Here is a 6,588-nt window from a genome sequence, read left to right as displayed (position 1 = left end):
ATTTCTATCACCCAGAAACTCCTGACCCACATAAGCAGCTCCCAGTCAATAAAAATCTTGCATATTCTCCCCTATCCTGATAAAGGCTAACCCCATGTTTACAGTTACATAGTCACTAGACTTCTTTCACACCTACATCTGGTCTCTTAGCAAATTCTACCAGCTCCCTTATCAAAATGCATCCAGGAGCAGAACACTGCTTGATGTCTCCTCCCACTCTGGTTCAGTCACCATGATCTCTCAGAGGGATTACTGCAGTAGCCTGCTCCCTGCCCCCCCCCCCCTTCTTCCCTTGGAGTATGTCTCCACTCAGTAGCCAGAGGGATCTTTTGCAACCTGTCAGATCATGTCACTTCTTTGCTCAACATCCTTCAAAGTCTTCCCATTTACAAAAGCCCCACAAGGACCTACAGGGATATACCTGCCCCCCACCTCCCATACCCCTCCAACTTCCTTTTACCATGCTGCTCATTACTCCTTTGGCTTCAGCTACTCTGGTTCTCTGCTCTCCACATGCCAAGTAAAAACCTGTCTTGCATTCACTATACTGTCTGTCTGGCAGGTATATGAAGTTTTCTAACCTTGTTCTGTCAACTTGGAGAGGCCTCCTTTCTCCATAAGAATTTACTACCTTGGTGCATTCCCCATGAGCCCATACCCTTTCTTTTTCAGGGCCTGTTTTCTTCACTGCCGTATCTCCAGTGTCTGCAATGTGCCGTGCATTTTGTAATAGGTCAATATATATTGGTTGAACACATATACATCTTTAAAAATTGACCATAATGAAGAGCACAGGAATTGGGAGGGGGCTCCTGGGTTTTGTTCCCCACTATGTATCTTGGGCATTTGGCTCATGAATAACTTAACTTTTCATAACACGTAGTATTCCAAAGTCTGGATGTACCATGTCTTTTTTTTTTTTTTTTTTTTTGTACCAGGGATTGAACTCAGAGGCACTTGACTACTGAGTCACATCCCCAGCCCTATTTTGTATTTTATTTAGAGGCAGGGTCTCAAGGAGTTGCCTGGTGCCTCGCCCTTGCTGAGGCTGGCTCTGAATTTGTGATCCTCCTGTCTCAGCCTCCCAAGACACTGGGATTACAGGCGTGTGCCACGGTGCCTGGTCTCCCATTTTTAAAACAGTTTCCTACAGATAGTCAATCTTTGGCATTTCAAACAACGCCTCTAAAAACCACTGTAGGCATTTATCTTCTTTTTCCCCCCTGTGTACTAGGGATAGAACCCACGGCCTTGCTCTTTTTCATAGTAGATAAGTGCACTATCACCGAGCAACGCCCACGGCTCTTTTTATTTTTTCTTTGAGGCAGGGTCTCACAAAGTTTTCCAGGCTGCCCTGCGATTTGTGATCCTCCTGGCCTCTCAGTCTATCCTGAGGAGCTGGGATTACAAGAGTACGTGACCACACCCGGCTTATCCTCATATTTGTGTCCATGGGTTAACTCTTGAGATGTGAAGTTGTGAGGTCAAAGGGCATGTTCATTTAAAATTCTGATCATATTTGCAAATTGTTTTCCAAACAGGCAGACGCAGGCAGTTCTCCCTTCTTGTCAACAGCGGAAAAAAATACAACTATTGCCCCATCTGCTCCAGCATCATGTATTTATCAGACTCTTTGATCTTGGTTAATAGGGATCGGTATCTCTGGGTTCCATCGGCATTCCTCTAATACGGGAGAGGGCGGCATCCTTTCCAAGGAAATCTTTTCTGAGGTCAGGCCCGCCAAGGCCTGGTTGGAGAGGAGCCTGGGACGCAGCTGAGCTAGCCGTCCTTCACCCCCTCCCTCGCTCGCCAGCACCCACGACTTCACTGGCTTTCCCTCGTTTTCCGTGCATTCTTTCCTCCCCCACCAGCTTGTGATTCCTGGAACCCAGCTCGGTGACCTCACGCCGGTGACTTCACATCCGGGACCTTCTGGGAATTCTCAGTTGCACTTTTTCGTAAGAAATCTCACAGTGGAGGTGGGTGGGGCGGGGCGGAGCCTTGGGGGAAATAAGGAGAGAGCCTCAAGGGGCGGGCTTCCTTCGGGTGCTTGGGACAGGAGGCGCCTGCAGGGGTCAGTGGCCGAGGGGCAGCCTGCCAGGCCCGACGACCCGCCCCGCCACCCTCAGCCCTGAACCGTGCGCCCCTCCCCGGGGGACTCGGGTGGCCGCCTGCCCCCGCCACTCTGGCTTCCCACCCGGGGGCGGATCCTGAGGGTCCCCAGGCCCAGCCTCTGCCAGTTTTCTTTCGAAGTTAGCTGGGCAACTAACTGGGCAGCTCCTGCCCTCGGGGGAGAGGGTACCAAGACCCGAGCTAAAACCGCTGTGGACTTGGCCGGAGCAACAGTAATGGGGGAGGGGGAGAGAGATGCACAAAATCAGAAAAATTCGACAGTTTTTACAAACTACAAGATTCATAAGGTTAGGGTGCGATGGGGCATTGAAGAGGGACAGGGACCAAAGGAGGACATTCCCAATGGCTTTACCTCAAAGCTGTCTTTGGAACCAAGCTTTCCAGAAATGACAGGTGGAAAATTGGGGGAGGGTGGGGTCCAGCCTAAGCAAAAACAAGGTCCTGTTAGGACTCTGTGGGTCCTAGGCACTTTTGCCTTCATGGACTCCTTTTCCATTAAAAAAAAAAAAAGAGTATATTTTACGACTGTGGTGGTATAAGCTTTAATAAAGTAATGTTATATGGTAAACATTTTCTTTTATCTACAAGTTCCTTTTCTCCCTCTGATTTTAAAAGCATTTAAAACATTTTCAAAGCCACACTTGAAATGAGCAAACGCCTGTAATCCCAGGGATTTGGGAGGCTGAGGCAGGAGGATTGCAAATTCGAGCCACCCTCAGCAGTTTAGCAAGGCTCTAAGCAATTTAGGAAGACCTTGTCTCAAAATTTAAACATTAAACCCGGGTGGGTTAGGAATGTGGCTCAGTGGTTAAGCTCCCTTGGGTTCAATCACCAGTACCCAAAACAAAAAGAAAACAAAACACATTTTCATGGTTCCCTAAAAGTATGATGGACCCTAGTTACTGTGACCACTGTACTTAATGGGTAAATTGGCCCTGGGCAAAGTTAGGGTGGATAGAATACTAAAGGCCCAAGGAGGGTGATTTAGGGGAGGTAATAAACAGAGAGCAGCTGCATACAGGAAGGGCCTTAAATGGCCTAACCATTATGGAGATTAAGATGGAGATGGTGAGCCACTGCAGGGCTGCATTGGAGAAGTGACAGTTTGGGGTGGCACTGGAGGTTGCAGGCTATTGCTGAAATATAGGAACACACACAACAACAGTGAAGATTGAAGGAGGGGTAGGAGAAGAGAGATTTGGAAAACCCAAAGAACCAGTGAGCCCATTTAAAAAATATATATTTTATTTTTTAGTTGTAATTGGACACAATACCTTTATTTTATTTATTTAATTTTTACGTGGTGCTGAGGATCAAACCCAGGGCCTCCCACGTGCTAGGTACTGTTGAGATACAGCCCCAGCCGGCTGCCCCCCTACTGATATGAGAGGGCTGGGCCTGGAGAAGCTTGGGCCATCTTCTTTGGCTTGGGGTGAAAGGCAGATGCTGCTGCCCCCCAGGGAAAGAAGGAAAAGGGGAGGAGAAACTATTAAGTGCTCAAGGACTTTGAGATGATCCAATGGAACACCCTTCATGAGAAACAAAGCAGGGAGAATTTGAGTTCTTAGGCTTATGGGGCAGCTTCAGGCTACCTTTTGCCTAGGTCACTGAAGTTGCTTCTAATAGGCATCTCGCCCCTCCCTACTGCCTGGTGCACCTCCCCAAAGCTCCAATACCTTGGGCCACTCACTTTCCTGCTCTCACAGCCTAGAGGACAAACTGCCTCATTTGGGCATTTCCAGAGTTCAGAATGGGAAAAAGCGGAGTGGGGTTTCAACATCCCTTTGAGTAGAAAACCACCTCCAAGTCTCATTTGGCCACATATTTCTCAATCCCCAATAACTGTAGACCTATATCTCCCCCACAAAACCCCTATACTTGACTCCTACCTTCTAATACAAATGCCAGGCTTCCTCCAGAGCGGACTAGGCCAAAGTTAAGGGCTGGTGCAGGAAACACAGGGAGAAGAGCTGGGTTCAAATGCTTCCATGAAAGACAAACCTTTCTTCACTCTAAAATTAAATACTCACAATGTGCTTTGGCAGCATTTTAGGCAAAGGGAATATGATGGTGCTTCATGGAGATGATATTCCAGTGGGGGAAGATTGTGGAGATGATATTTTACAAAGACATCTAGCTGCATGTTCTAGGTTTTGCCTCATTCCCAGCAAAAGCTGGTGTCTAATGCCCATTTCTTTCAATCTGGGAAGACTTGTGTCTTACTTGTAACCAGCAGTGCAGCAGATGTGATTCTTCATGACTTCTGAGGCTAGGTAACAAAAGGTGATGAGGTCAGGTCTCTGTCTTGTTAAGACATGTCTCTGGAAGTCCAAGTACCTGGAGACTGCACCCTGTAAGGAAGCCCAGGTCATATAGACAGGTGTATGTGTCTAGCTGAAGTCCCAGACATTACAGCACAGAGATAAGGCATCCCCATCATGTTCAGTCCAAATTCCTGGGTAATCAGATTCATAAGTATCAGCTCTATAAACCACTAAGCTTGGGATATTTTGCTATGTAGAAAGTTATCTACAACATTAACTATAAAAAAGAAAACTGAGTAAGAGAATTTCCTGTTGGGATGGGTCCTAGGGAAAACGTGAAATGGCATGGAAACTTATGAGGAAGCCCTCTCCAGATAAGAGGAAGAGAGAAGGATGGATCAGGAAAGGACTCTCTGGAGAGACATTTGAATTGAGATCTGAGTGAGAAGCTCAGCCACTAAAGATCTAGAAGAGGGGGGCTGGGGTTGTGGCTCAGCGGTAGAGCGCTTGCCTAGCATAGGCAAGGCGCTGGGTTGGATCCTCAGCACCACATAAAAATAAATAAATAAAGTTTTTTTTTTTTTTTTTTTTTTTTTAAGATCTAGGAGAGACCTCCAGGAGGAGGATAAAGCAAGTGCAAAGTCCCTGAGGCAGAAATTATCTTGTATGTTCTGTGAGGCACAACAAAGTCAGTGTGACTAGGAGAAGGCAGGTGAGGAGGAGAGCACAGGCACCCAAGTTGGAGAGGTAAGCCATTCTGGTTTCACAGGCCACTGAGAGTTTAGATTCCAGACTAACTGAACTGGGAAGCCGTTGAAGGGTATTATGCAGGAGTGACCTGATCTGAAATAAGAATTCTGGCTGCTTGGTGGTGGACAAACTGTAAGGACAGACCGACAAAGGAAAGAGGACCACTCGGAAGGCGAAAGCAGTGCCTGCCCCCCTGCCCGCCCAGGAAAGGAAAGGTGGATGGTGGCCTGAAGCAGGGTGATGGCGATGACGATGGGGCTGCTGGACGAATTCCAGACAGAGGCCAGGACACTGTACCAAGGAGGGAGGCGGAGCCCTGCCCAGCAGGTCGGTCCTGGGCGGGGCCGAGGCGTGGGTGAGGAGCGGAACCCGGCATCCTTCTGGAATCCAGGAGGGAGGCTCGGAGCACGGGCCGCCCGGGACGGCGCGTCCTGGCGTCCGGCGTCTGCGCGCGGAGCCAGACCCTGGCGGTGCGCCTGCGGGGTGTTTCCTGGCAACCGCCGCCGCCGCCGCCGCCGCCGGAACGTTCCGAACTCTGCGGGCCCCGTGACGTCACCGTCACCATGGCGACGGCCGGTGGGAACAAGCCTCACGGGCTCCGGGGGCGGGGTCTGGACACGGCGTACTCCGCCTTCCGGCCCGCCCCTTCCCGGCGGGAGGAGAGGCGGAGCCTCAGCCTGGGCGGCAGGTGTGGAGGCAGGTGTGCTGGGCCCTGGGCGAGGCCCCGCGAGCGGCTGCTGCTCGGCTGCCGCCGCCGGTGCATTCATCATCCACCACCTACCTCTCTTCTTGCCAGGCCGCCACATCCTGCGAATCACACGGGCTCCTCTGTCATTCAGATGACCTCTGAAAGGATGCCTTCCAGACCACCCACGTTAAAATAACTACCATCCGTTGCCCTGTGGGCTGATCTTGTTGGTTTTTTTTTTTTTTTTAATTCACAGTATTTCTCCCTTGCAAATCTATCTAGTCTGTTTATATATTGTCTTCACTCTTTAGACCAAAGTTCCATGAGGTCAAGGATAAATTCTGTCTTGTTCTCCACTATTTTTAGCCCAGAGCAGAATCTGGCATGAAGTGCTAATAAATGTTAGTGGGACGAATCTGCAGACGTACTCGATCATTTCATTCACTTATGCATTCATTTATTTGACATGTATGGAGTGCCTTCTAGGAACTTGTGATAAACATTAGATATACTAAGATGAACAAGGCAAGGGACCCCCCCTGGAGGTGAGAAAGGAGATTATTAAATAATAATTACTACAATACTAAAAATGAATGTCTTTGTCCAGAGGTCAGGTATATTTTCATGTACTTTACACCTATAATTCTCTTAATCCTCAGCATGGTAATTGCACCCATTATACACATGAGAACACTGAGGAGAACACTCATTCTTTCAGCTGCTGGGTTCTGTAATCAGAGATCCTATGAAAGG

The 6,588-nt window shown here is 48.8% G+C and overlaps 1 long non-coding RNA gene across 1 annotated transcript; it reads left to right on the top strand.

Moving 5' to 3' along the window:
* The first annotated feature begins 1,645 nt into the window (after nucleotides 1–1,645).
* Nucleotides 1,646–6,250, top strand: LOC144375038 (uncharacterized). Its single transcript, XR_013434343.1, has 2 exons — nucleotides 1,646–1,958; nucleotides 4,997–6,250. It is a non-coding gene; the product is annotated as an uncharacterized LOC144375038 (long non-coding RNA).
* The last annotated feature ends 338 nt before the right edge of the window (nucleotides 6,251–6,588 follow it).

This window comes from Ictidomys tridecemlineatus, chromosome 2, assembly GCF_052094955.1.
Source record: "Ictidomys tridecemlineatus isolate mIctTri1 chromosome 2, mIctTri1.hap1, whole genome shotgun sequence".
Lineage (NCBI taxonomy): Eukaryota > Metazoa > Chordata > Mammalia > Rodentia > Sciuridae > Ictidomys > Ictidomys tridecemlineatus.
The sequence above is the reverse complement of the archived record's forward strand: the minus strand, read 5'-3'. Positions and strand labels throughout refer to the sequence as shown.